The sequence below is a fragment of the Dermacentor albipictus genome, chromosome 7, assembly GCF_038994185.2.
Source record: "Dermacentor albipictus isolate Rhodes 1998 colony chromosome 7, USDA_Dalb.pri_finalv2, whole genome shotgun sequence".
Classification (NCBI taxonomy): Eukaryota; Metazoa; Arthropoda; class Arachnida; order Ixodida; family Ixodidae; genus Dermacentor; species Dermacentor albipictus.
Window position 1 is genome coordinate 112,401,472 of NC_091827.1, and position 13,836 is coordinate 112,415,307.

Consider the following 13,836-nt stretch of genomic DNA (forward strand, 5'->3'; position numbering starts at 1 on the left):
CTCTACGCGAAGGGGTGGACGTGCACAAAAAAAACTCATCAGCCCTTCCTTTCTGTGGGAAAGTACGAGCATCGAAGCTGAGCTATTTTTTACGTCAATTGACGCGTCCATGTACATATAGGTAAATAATAATAATAATAATAATAATAATAATAATAATAATAATAATAACAAATAATGAATTTGTACATATAATTTTGCTAGGTCTGCCGAAGCCTTCTGTGGGCTTGTATGTGCGACGCGCAGCGACAGTGTTATTGCCCTTGGACTTAATAAAGAACTTCGCGGTGACGGCGACGGCAAAAATGCACCTGAGGTGTCCCTATATTTGCTATCGCAATAAAAAGTGATATGCATAGTCGACTAGTTCACAAAACAGTTATAATGAAGTGTTTAACTAATTACCTGATAGGGCATGTTGGGCTGCAGAGCACGAGATCGCGGGATGGAATCCCGGACACGGAGGCGGCATTTTGATGGGGTGCAAAAGGAGAATACACACGTGTACTAAGATTTAGGTGTACGATAAGGAACCCCAGGTGGTCCCAATTTCCGGATTCCCCCACTACGTCTCTCTTCATAATCAGATCGTGGTTATGGCACGTAACCGCATATCTCCATTTTTATAGCGCATATACCAATTTACAAATTTTAGCGGGTGAGAGCGCAAAGCATATCCAGCTGAAAATAACTATGTGGATGGAACCATTTATGGGATACATGCCGTCAAACTTGCGGTACAAATGCGCTTTCGTTCGGCTGACTTTCTTAACGAAACGTCATTTGTGCTTTGAGACACAAAAAGAAGTGGAACGTGAATGCACTTCTCCACAATTCACAATTCGAAATTGACGTCATCCTGAGAATTAATTCCAAGTGTATCCGCCCTATGTGTTTCCTGGCTAGCATTTCATTAGTAAATTGCAATGTGGGACATGAGGCAATTAGTTTGAAACTGAATTCACTATATTTTGCTAACTAGTAGATTTTGCATTTAAATTGGTTGTGCAAGTAACGTCCACCTCTACGGGCAGTGGCGTAGCCAGAAATTTTGTTCGGGGGGGGGGGGGGGCTACGCCACTGGCCCAACCTATATATATATATATAGACCGTTTCATCGGGCGAGGAGCATAGGGTGCGCGGAGAGCCTTTCCTCCTCTCTGGCTTGGGCGATCCGGCGCGGCGCAGCTTGAAAGTATTGAAAGTATTGCTGTCGCGTGCTGCGGAACGATTTCTTGATGTTTTAGATCGTACTCTGTGAAATTTACACCGTGTCCGTTCATATAAGGTCGTCAGGGAAGCCTTTCGGTGCATCGGCAACTACAATAGGCGGAAATATCTTTTGGGGGCGCGAAAATGCGACGCGTTTTATCAGCCGCGGTGTACGCACATTATCAGTCGCGGTGTGTGTATGTGTTGTGAACTATTTTGCTTATATCGGTTTTAACGCGGCAAAGAAAACCGATGTCTCTTTATTAGCAGCATTAAATGGTAAATCTGCTCAATATCTGATCGCTTGGCATAGGGAGTAAAACATAAAGCATAAGAGCGCATGCTCGTGCACGGCCAACCTAAGGCAACCGCGAAACATCTAAACGGCAGGCGCAATCAAATATTTGTGATGAACCGGCATCGTTCTCGCGCATTTCAAGTCTAGTAGGCTTGAAATTACCATATGTCTACGCTAGCCTTCCTGCATGAGGCCGATGGCGCTGCTCAACACAGCGATCACTGTGGTTGGTGATCCAGCACGGTACATATGTAAGCTGTGCGCTTCAGCATTGCTTTTTGGCCTGCATACAGCCATAATATATGAGGGATCGCATAAAAAGAATGCGATGCTTATTTTTGTGGACAAAATTTCCGTAATACGTGTCAGTGCGTCGTAGAGAACGGAACGAACACAACCGAAAAAGAAATTCGGTTATCATCCTCTTTCTATAAAACGCAAGAGAAAACGGGCTAACACCGCAACAGGGCCTCGCATAGTCGCTCCGCACAACGTTTATAAATATATAACCGCTGATGCGGTATGCTTGGACCAAGCGGTATATAGAACAAAAACATATGTAATCCAGCACCTACAACTGCTTAGGACGCTCGCGCAGTTCGTAAACAGTCCCTTTGCTGGACAAGCGTAATTCAGACAGTAACGTATGCTGCTATCACCTGTCAAAACTATTTTATTCAGGGGCGGAAACCTCATCCATCGAACCAAGTAGTTAGGCAATGTAACCTGCAACGAACAGTCTGAACGCTTGTCAAAGTATAACATCACAGCTCCTATCGTAGCAGAACGGTACCCACGTTCACGCTGTTTCATGGCTCCTAAACCGCAGCTTAGAAATAGAGGACAATACTGCAATAAGGTCACATTATGACTGTGTAATAAGATGATTTATTATGAGGCACTAGGCACAGTCTGGTAGCACTGGCAGTAGACAAACGCTGATCACGCGCACAGCCGCAACAAGAGCGCCTTCTTCGTCTTCCTCTTCACCACAATTGCCCCGGGAGAGAAGAGGAGCCATCCTGGCGACTTACGGCGTAGGTAGGATGAGGGGGTCATAGTACGGCTTAAGTCGGTTGACATGAACCGTGTCACGCCCGCGATGCCTATGGTCGGGTGAAGGTGTCACAGGTTCTACAACATAGGTGACAGCGGAGGTACGGTCTATGACGCGGTAGGGGCCATCATAGCGTGCAAGGAGTTTGGTCGAAAGGCCAGGGCTGTGAGGCGGGACCCACAACCAAACAAGGGAACCAGTCGGGAAAACTGGTGTAAGCGCGTCACTGTCACGGCGCAGCTTTTGACGACCTTGAGCAGCGGTCGTAAGGGCTCGCGCGAGCTGCCTACAGTCCTCGGCGTATTTGGCGGCTTCAGACACAGGCGTGCATTCGGAAGCGTCGGGTCGGTATGGGAGCATTGTGTCCATAGTACACGAGGGCTCTCGTCCATACAGCAGAAAAAAGGGCGAAAAGCCAGTGGTAGCTTGTGTGGCCGTATTATAGGCATACGTGACGAACGGCAAAACAGTGTCCCAGTTACTGTGATCCGAGGCGACGTACATAGTCAACATGTCACCGAGTGTGCGGTTGAACCTCTCTGTCAAGCCGTTCGTTTGCGGGTGGTAGGCTGTAGGCTTGCGGTGAACGATGCTGCATGCAGCGAGAAGGGCTTGGATGACTTCGGACAAGAAGACACGTCCCGTGTCGCTGAGCAGTTCGCGTGGTGCGCCATGTCGAAGAACGAAGTTCCGCAAGATGAAGAACGCAACTTCGCGCGCAGAGGCTGCCGGGAGTGCGGCAGTCTCGGCGTAGCGCGTCAAGTGGTCGACACCTACAATTATCCATCGGTTACCCGAGGAACTGCAGGGAAGTGGCCCGTACAGATCTATGCCGACGCGATCGAAGGGCCGAGCCGGGCAGGGCAGCGGCTGTAGCTCACCAGGTGGGCGCTGTGGATTTTCCGCCGTTGGCACGCCGTGCAAGCGCGTACGTACTGGCGCACGAAGTGATACATGCCGTGCCAGTAGAAACGCTGCCTTAGCCGAGTATACGTTTTCAGAACACCGGCGTGACCATTATGAGGAGCAGCATGAAAATAAGCGCATATGTCAGAACGCATGTGTCGTGGTATCACCAGGAGCCATTTGCGACCATCAGGCAAATAATTTCATCGGTAAAGAACGTTGTCGCGGACAGTAAAGTGAGTGGCTTGGCGACGAAGTGTTCGAGAAGAGGGTGTGGCGGATGGGTCGTGGAGGAAACTCAGCATAGTTGAAGGCAGGGGATCTTTACGCTGCTCGTCCGGCATATCAGCGACGTTGAAGGCTGACATGGATGCGAAGAGCGGAGACACTGAAGCCACATCACAAGGTAGCGGCGATCGAGAAAGCGCATCGTCGTCAGAGTGCTTTCTGCCCGATCGGTAAACTACGCGGATATCATATTCTTGTAAGCGGAGTGCCCATCGCCCTAGGCGACCTGACGGATCCTTCAACGAGGACAGCCAGCAAAGTGAATGGTGGTCGGTGACAATGTCAAAAGGGCGACCATATAGGTATGGACGAAATTTGACGAGCGCCCAAATAATGGCCAAGCACTCCTTTTCTGTTACTGAGTAGTTGGCTTCTGCCATCTTTAAGGTGCGGCTCGCATACGCGACGACGGACTCGTCATAGCCGTCTTTCCGGTCCGATACCGCTGGCGTCCGTATGTACCTCTGTAGGCGCTGTGGGATCGTAGTGTCGAAGAATCGGTGGCGAAGTAAGTAGGCGACGTAGTTGCTGGAAGGCTTCGTCACAGGAAGTTGACCACGCGGAGATGCCGTTAGTAGCGGTAAGCAAATTGGTCAGTGGTGCGATGATAGTCGCGAAATTGCGCACAAAACGCCGAAAGTAAGAGCAGAGCCCTATAAAGCTGCGGAGTGCCTTAAGAGTAGTGGGCGTCGGAAACTCTGCGACCGCGCGAAGCTTGGCTGGGTCAGGAAGCACGCCGTCCTTCGATACAACGTGACCCAATATTGTTAACTTGCGAGCAGCAAAACGGCACTTTTTGATGTTAAGTTGGAGGCCAGCAGAGGTGAGGCAGGTCAGTATCTCACGCAAGCGAACTAGGTGCGTCGGGAAATCTGGCGCAAACAGCGCGATGTCATCAAGGTAGCACAGACATGTTTTCCACTTGAAGTTGGGAAGGATGGTGTCCATCATGCGCTCGAAAGTTGCGGGCGCGTTGCAGAGCCCGAATGGCATTACGGTAAATTCGTACAAGCCATCGGGCGTGATGAAAGCTGTCTTCTCACAGTCATCATCTGCCATGGGCACTTGCCAATAGCCGGAGCGAAGATCCAAAGATGAGAAGTACTCCGCGCCTTGCAAGGAGTCGAGGGCGTCATCAATCCGAGGCAGCGGATAGACATCTTTACGAGTGATCTTATTGAGTCGACGGTAATCCACACAGAAGCGTATTGACCCGTCCTTCTCGCGTACTAATACTACAGGAGACGCCCAAGGACTGTGGGAAGGGCGAATGACGCCACGGTGCAGCATGTCGTCGACCTGCTCGTTAATGATCTTTCGCTCGGCTGCCGACACGCGGTATGGTCGCTGGCGTAAAGGAGGATGGGAACCAGAGTGTACGCTGTGAGTGACGGTTGCCGTACGCCCCAGAGATAGTTGGTCACAGTAAAACGACGAGCGAAAATTCTGAAGAAGCGCGAAGACTTGCTGGCGATATGGAGGCGGCAGATCGGCGTCTACGACAGATTCAAGAACGTCTGACGACGATGATGATGATGATGTGCATGGCACGGGAGAAGTGAGGGCGTCGAGTTCATAACAGGCGTGTCGTCGGAAACATCGAGAATGTGAAGCGGGTCAAGGGGCTGAACACGACCGAGTGATTCGCCGCACAGTAACGTCACATGGTAGTGAGACGGGTTACAGACAAGCATTGAGGATAATCCAGACGCAGTGGTGAGGACGGCAAATGGGAGAGGTAGGGCCTTGCGACGTAGAAAAATCGGCGATGGTGTAAAAAGTACTGTAGCGTCTGGCACGGTAGAGCAAGAGACGGGCACAAGCACACACATGTCGGGTGGTATGTCCGTATCGGACACAATAGTGAGCTTGGAGGCTTTCTGTTCAGAAGGGTCAGGCAGCGGGGCATCGGCAAGCGGGAAAAGCGCTACTTCGGCCCGGGCACAGTCCATGATGGCACGATGATGAGACAAGAAGTCCCAGCCGAGGATAATGTCATGCGAACATGATGACAACACGAGAAACTCAACAACATAGACAATGCCGTCGATGACCACCCTGGCAGTACATTGAGCGAGCGGGGCTATATGCTGCGCAGTCGCGGTGCTTAGAAGCATACCAGACAACGGCGTTGTGACCTTATGGAGGCTGCGACAAAGCTTTTCGTCGATAACAGAAACTGCAGCCCCAGTATCAATAAGCGCAATTGCGGCGGTTCCTTCGACCAAAACGTCCAATAAATTGTGTGGCGACTGTGCAGGCCTTGTAGAAGTCGCGAAGCTTGCAGTTCGTGCCTGCGGAACTGCAGCAACTAGTTTCCCTCGCTAGGTGACTGGCGGCGACGTAAGGGGGAAAGTGAGCGACGACGTGGTGATGGCGAACGATGGGTGCCGACAGGGCGTCGAGGAGGCGGCGAAAACTCGTGGTCGGGAAGAACCGCATGCCCGGTGGTGTCATGAGAATAGGCATATCCAGGCGGTGCGATAGTAGCGTTACCAGGTGGCATGCGACGATGGCAGAAGTGCGCAACGTGGCCGGCGACACCGCAAGCGAAGCATATGGGTCGGTTGTCGCGTGTGCGCCAAGGGGTCTGAACTGGGCGTCGAGATGGAGCGGGAAGCGACGCGGGAGGAGGTGCAGCTTGAAGTCGCATTGGCGCCGGAAACGAGAACGCCGGCGGTGCAGGTCGCGCGGCGACTTCGGCATAGGTCAGAGGTGCAGCCACGTAAGGGCAGGGTTGAACTGAAGGTAGCGACTCGGCAAGTTCCTCGCGAATGGCCCGCCTAATGGGAGCAGCCAGAGATGTGTGAGGCTGGGGAGGTCCATCATTGAGAGGCAGCATAGACAATTGGCGTGCCACCTCCTCACGAATGAAATCCTTAATCTCAAGAGAGAGCGATGCTGCTGGCGTGGTGTTCGAGCGAAGTGTGAGGCCCGAGAGAGAGTCGCCAGGTGCGAGAGCGCTGCGCGCAAGGACCCTTTGTCGACGCAGCTCATCGAAGCTCTGGCAAAGAGTGACGACAGCTGCCACAGAAGTAGGGTTCCGCGCCAGGAGCATTTGAAATGCGTCGTCCTCGATGCCCTTGAGGATGTGCTTCACCTTGTCCTCTTCTGTCATGGTGGAATCGACGCGGGCGCAAATATCAACGACATCCTCTATGTAACTTGTATAAGTCTCGCCGGGCTGTTGAGCGCGCTGGCGGAGGCGTTGTTCTGCACGGAGTTTTCGCAAGGCTGGGTGACCGAAGTCTTCCGCGAATGCAGTTTTGAAAGCGGACCAGGTTTGCAGTTCGCGTTCGTGATTGTGGAACCAGAGGTTCGCAACGTCAGCAAGATAGAAGATGACGCTACGGAGCTTCGTCGGGTCATCCCACTTGTTGTGTTCACTGACGCGCTCGTAGGTAGAGAGCCAGTCTTCTACGTCAGTCTCACCTGATCCGCTAAAAACAGGAGGGTCCCGCTGCCGTTGCATGGCGCCGCACATGACAGGAGCGGCAGATGCGCCAAGTGGATTGTTGGGAGCGTCGGTCATAGTAGCGGCTGGAGCAGATGTTAAAGTTCGGCTGCGAAGTTCCAGGGCGAGGTCGGGGAGTGGAGCACCTTCCACCAAATGTAATAAGATGATTTATTATGAGGCACTAGGCACAGACTGGTAGCACTGGCAGTAGGCGAACGCTGATCACGCGCACAGCCGCAACAAGAGCGCCTTCTTCGTCTTCCTCTTCACCACAACTGGAACATTCAGAACTACACAATTATTCTCCGAGGCTGATTGTGGACTCGAATATGCGCGCACACATCGTGCTGCGCGTTCCGTCCACCTCAACGCCAGCATAAATTCCGGCCGTGACGCCTCAAACCACTTCAGCACGTCTCACAGAACCGTTTACCACGTAGAAGACACACGTAATACTAAACAGGCCGCACGACGGCGAAAACAAGTGCCAGAACCTGCCGCCGAGCGTATACCTGCCATGCAAAAGACCGCTTTCACCCAAGCCATTATGGCGCTGCTCATAGGCGGCGCCACTGCACTCACAATATGGCGGCGCCTACGAAAAAACGGTCTATATATAACTGCACGTTGCAGCTCAGCCTCCTCCTTAAAAGGAAGCTTTAGCTCAGGTGCTCCTATTTAAGTACATGTAGAAGGGGAATTCGTTTTTCCCTGCAACCACTTCACCAAATTTGAGGAGGTTTGTTACATTTAAAAGAAAAAGTTTAATTCTAGTGACTACTGGCTTCGAATTTTTCATCTAGGTGGTCAATTATTTATTAAAAATTGGCCAAAATTGAACATTTTCAGAAAACTAAACTATCAAGTTTAGTACTCCGTGACTCAACAATGAAAAATGATATCACAATTCTGTGAATTGCACCTAATAGTACATCTACAGCGGACAAAATAGATATGTTACACATGAATCTCAAAAAAATTGAGTATTGTGGAAATACGGATTTTGCAGAACCCTTGTACACAACGTAACCAATTCACGTAAGATACAAATTGACACAGCAAACTTGTGCGCTTTGACTGTTATAATAAATGTCGTTTACAGAACCACAATATCTGTTCTTCATGCATATATCTATTAGTTTGTAAACGTCGTGCTTCTATTTTTTCAAACTTTCGAATTTTCCAAAATATTTTAAACAAAATTCAGGCCCTAAATCGAAGTTCTGTTTCCAACAGACACTAGGATTTACCTTTCTCTCTCAAATGCAACCAATTTCAATAAAAGCGATTAGCAAGATTGTCTCAGAAAAGCGTTCCTGCGTTTTACAAGTATTTCAATAGGCCGCGTCCGATTGCAGCTAAAGCTTCCTCCTAAAGAATTTATCCAGGGATCAAATACATGAATAATAACTGCATTGTCATTGCCAAAGATGCTGCAAAGAAATTCTTGAAAGCTACGCACTGTAAGTACAAGTAAAATATGCATTTTCTCATAAAATATTGTACTCGTATGTGCCGAAAATTGTGCCCAACATAACTGACGTCAATGCTTCCATGGTTTTTGTCTAATTATTAAGTAAAGAAAATATCACACGAACTTTATAACTATATCAGTTCAAAACCAGGAAAGCAGTGCATGCCGCTGATATGAAAAATTAAAAGGCAATGAACTGAACAAGTTGAGGACAAATATGTTAATGAAACTTTGTCATTCAAGAACCGTGCTTCCATTCTTGTATATATGCAATGTCCAGTGAAAAATCTCAATGACGCTGTCGTTTGTTCCAATGTATTACGCAGGAGTAGCTGTCCCTTGTCGTGTATCGTGAGTAATTACACCGAAGTTATAGTCGCGACAGAGAGCACGTATAAAAAGCAGCAGTTCTGCAAGATATATGAGGGCAAGTCAAATGAATGAGCCAAGAACGGGGTACTTTATTTAAAAGTAGTCTTCATGAGAATTTAGACATTTGTCCTATTGACTAACGAGTTGCGTGATTCCCGTCTTATAAAACTCCTTGGGTTGCTGCTTCAAAAAGTCTGTATCTGGTTCCCTTGAGCTGTTTTTTCGGTTGCCCCAAAATGTAGAAGTCGCAAGGTGACAGGTCTGAGCTGTATGGCGGATGTTGCAGCGTTTCCCACTTGAACTTTGCCAGTTTTGTATTACCCACATAAGCAGCGTGGGGACAGGCATCGTCGTGGAACAAGATGACCCAATTCGTCAATTTTCCACGTTGTTCGTTCTTGATTGCGACACGCTGCCGTTCTGGCGTTTCACAATGTCGGAAACAATTGATAGCCTCTCAAGAGTTAGCAAATTCTATCAGTAATGGACCCTGTCGATCGAAAAAAAAGTCAACAATACCTTTCCAGGGGAAATGATGGCCTTTACGTTCTTTGGGCGTGGTGAATTCGAATGTTTCCACTGTAAGCTTTGCCGTCGTGTTTCAGGCTCATAGTAGTAGCACCAAGGTTCTTCCCCGATCACAGTTGCAAACAAGAAGTCGTCATGCTCATTGTGATACCCGATCAGATGAGTCAAGGCAGCGCGAAACTTCTCCGTCTTCTCGCGATGGATAAAAATCTTGGGGATCCATTGCGCACCAAAGAGCCGATAACCGAGAAGCTCATGAATTATGGCGTGAACCGAACCGTGACTGATGTTCAGACGATCTGCCCGTTCATCGATGCTTGTCCTCCGTTCTTGTTTCAGCAGCTCATGAAACTTTGAAATTGTGTGGAAGGTGATTGCACGATGGTTTTGGCCCGGTCTTGCAATGTCTTTGCACGTCCTTTGAACCGTTTGCTCCAACGCTTCACAGTGGTCAATGAAATGCAGTGTTCAACGTACACGGCAGTCATATAGTGATTAATTTCTGTTTTGGAAACACCTTCAGCTGTCGAAAAATTCGCGGCACCGAGCTGTTCAACTTTTGAAGTGTCCATTATGTGACGCAACCATATTCAACCCAGCGTATGAGAGCATTAAAGAACATTTAACTTCACACCTGCGTGTCACTTTTGTAAATGAGACATGCCGTTCTCCTGCGTGCATGCCTCGCAGATAATGAACCGAACCATTATTGCGCGGTTAGGGTAGGTTCACTTTCATTTGACTCGCCCTCGTACATTAGAAATGCAAAGATACAATGGGATATGCAAATGCGAAAATACGGCTTGATAAAGGACAAAAAAGTGTCACTGGAAACAAAGTTCACTGCATGTATACACAAAACCTTGCAACAAGATATTTAGGCATACGTATAAGTCTCCAATGAGTCTATGTATGTAAGAAGAAGTAACTGTATATAATGCGTCAAACAAGGCAAATAAACATATTGCACAATCATAGATTCACACAATCCTAGATTCCGCCCCCATTCCATCCACTCCCCCCGATGTATTGCGCGCGTCGGAAGGCGCCGCGCTTGCTCCCTGCTTTTCTCCTTTGCGCACACAAGACTGAGCCACCATCCTCGGCTCACCCATTCCACCTCCCCTCCTACGCTTTCACTCGCACATACAGCATGCAGCGCGTGGTCACGATGTTATCACCCTTGAAACATGAGGGTGATGGCAGGAATGCGCCTGGAGTGTCCATATAATTGCTTTCGCAATAATATAATAAACGTATCCGGCAACTGAAGCGTCCCGTCGCCCATTACTTTCCGCAAAAGAAGTATCAAAATCGAACTTTCACCATGCGACAATTCGCTGCGCCGCAACAACGTATTTTTTTTTCTGTGAGGCGGAGGCACCAAAATGAATAAAAAAACGCATAGGAAAGTATGTTGGCCAGAATCTAATGCCTGCTTCGGGCACCTAATGGGGCTGCGGAAGGAATACCGAAGAAATCATGAGACGCTTGGACCACTGAGAACCATACGCATACTACTCAGTATCCTACAGCGGCGAAACAAGACTTTCCGGAAAGGTTCCGCTCAAGGAATGCGGTGCAATCCTTGGAGTCTCCACAGTGATGGCGGCGAGCGACCATTCTTTTTTTTTTCTCGTCTGCTAGCCAGAAAGAGTCCAAAACCCTGTCCGGTGAAAATCCACTCGGCCAGAGCAAACCGAACGCGCACCGAAGTGCGCCGCACGGTGGTCGGGGCCATACGAGAAAAGCGTTTGCGCTCTGGCTGGCTCTGGCAGCCCGCGGGTAGGGTAGCGAGAACCAAAAAAAAATTGAAGAGGCTCAATGTGTCCTCGCGAATAGAAGTCATAGTAGAAAAAATAAATAAGAACGTAGTTAGTTTGGCTGGCTTTAGTGTCTTGACATGGATGTTCTGGCGTAGGTTAAAAAAAATGTTGATATGTTTTTATGTGACATGAGGCACAAATGAACCACCCCAACGCTTCGTCTCATTGAACCTCGCTGCCTGCTTTGTCAACTCGTCTGCTAGTGTGTTGATTTGGCTTGTCTCGTTGTATGTTCCGATGTAAGACTTTAGAAAAGTCAATAGACCTTTGGCGCCAAATGTTTATAACAACATTAAACCCACAAAGTTCCACAATTGAAAATCTAAAGCACAACTTTTGAAATGTCAATGCACCTTTCACATGAAGAGCTTATGAGATTTATACCCATAAAGTTTCGCAATTGATATCCATGCGCTCCATACATTCCGTGGCCTCAGTGAGATGTCGCGGCGAGCCCGCTCACCATCAAAACGCCCTTGAAACTTTGTGCTCGGATGGGACTGCTTGGCGTTATGTGACTCCCGGTGTATGGGCGTTGCCACGAAATCCAGCCCGATTTTGCAATCTTCGCGGTTAAATGTCTTTTCGAGCGTGAAAAAGACATTCTAGACGAAATCCAGAGTGATTTCCGGCGCCGGGGGGTCGCTTTGGTCGGCGGTGCATGGACAGCGCGAAAAAATTTCGGGGGGGGGGCTGAAGCCCCATAAGCCCCCCCCCCCTGGCTACGCCCCTGTCTACGGGTATACCAGCCCATGTAGTAAAATTGTGGTTTCTGCGACAGGCATTTTTAAAGGTGTTCGCTAAAATATACAGCATATTGTGTTCCTGTATAATCAAGCTGTCTAGGCTAGGGCCCGCTGCGTTTCAATGCGGATTCCAATAAAGAATAATAATCGTCATCATTAGCAGGCTAGATGACTGTCAACTGTTTGTTTCAAAGGGGATGCCGATAAATTCTCGTTATCATATTCCAGGCATGTACTCAATAGAGAGGCTCGAGCCCCCCCCCCCCCCCTCTCCGAAATTAAGCGGCACACCTTCCCCTCCCCGTCCACGCCCCCACTCCTCACACACACTCCTTAAGCACTGCCAAATCAAGCTTGAGACTTCATAGCTATTCGGAGGTCAACATTTTACTCCTTCTTTCCCTCTTTTTGTATGGCTGTAGTTAACGGCATCTCCTGGGGTGTGAACGCCAGTTTTCTTTTCTCATAGATCAGTGCCCGCGCGATTAACTCGAGATGGATTGAGTTGTCACCAGCTGTTGCTACGGTCACGCGCCTGCCTGTTCCTTCCATAGTTCACCGTTCTTTGTTTAGACTCATCCAAAGACCAGTAAAAGGATTCAGTTCCCAGTAAGCTGATCTGTACGCTCTTGGAACGAGTTGCGGAGGGAAAAAAGGCAAGCTGCGTTTAAGTTTTCCTTTTGCCTCATTTCTTCTTCGAGTGACGGCTCACCGTCACGCTGGCAGATCCTCGGAAGTATATACCCGCGATATGGGTTGCAAAGGTGGAAAATGAGGTTCTGCCAAGCAGCGTCCATCGTCAAACTCTGCAATAACCGTAAACCCATAAGCAATAAGAATAGCACCCGTAACCTGGTCTGGTTTTTACTTATTCGTACAGCACTTTCCGCGCAAATTGACAACTTTAAACACGAGTCGCAAGGAGTTCAGAAATAACGCGATCTTCAAAGGAAGAGAGCCGAGGCAACAACCAAACAGGAAGGGAAAGCAAAAATTAACAACGTTACCGATTGTTTGTGAAAATATTTATGGACCGACGTCTTCTTATTTAACAAGCAAGTACAGCAGAGAAAGATTTGGTGTGTTTTGAATTTGAGTTATCACTCGAGCCCCCTGATGTAACAACTTCTCCGATATGTTTATGTAGATTTTTTTTCTAACCTCCTGCGATGGGCACAGTAGGTCTACAACCATAGCGTGCGGCGCATTATGCGGTTCTACGGGACCGGCAGCCACGCACCGGTACGCACCTTCCCAAGCAACAATACGAGCGGTTTTAGCTTTTGGTATAGCCGTAAACGAGGGATTCAATAGAAGTGTGACTGTGCGGGAAATATATATATTTGTATATTGCTTCCAGACCTAATTAAAGAAACGCTACTAGAAATATTTATTTTAGACTCGCTTGTTTAGTTGTTCTGGCGGCGTTCTTCCTGCACTTATTTACTGCGCGAGCCCATTTGATACGGTTTCTTGTTTGCCATGCAACGGAGATGTGTATGTAACAGCCGTATACCTGTGAAATACACGTTATTTTATTTCTTTACGGCGGGTTTACGTGTCTTCAGGGCATACCATATGCGATATTCATGTTTAAAACTAGTAAAGGTGCCCGCGTCCTCATTTTCATAGAAAGGTTAGCTAGGGTTGCCCCCCCTCCACCTCGAAAAAA

General features: G+C 48.6%; 1 protein-coding gene across 1 annotated transcript in view; it reads left to right on the forward strand.

Moving 5' to 3' along the window:
* Positions 1–13,836, forward strand: part of LOC135907309 (uncharacterized) — an 88,408-nt gene that overhangs the window by 23,594 nt on the left and 50,978 nt on the right. The window lies entirely within an intron of this gene.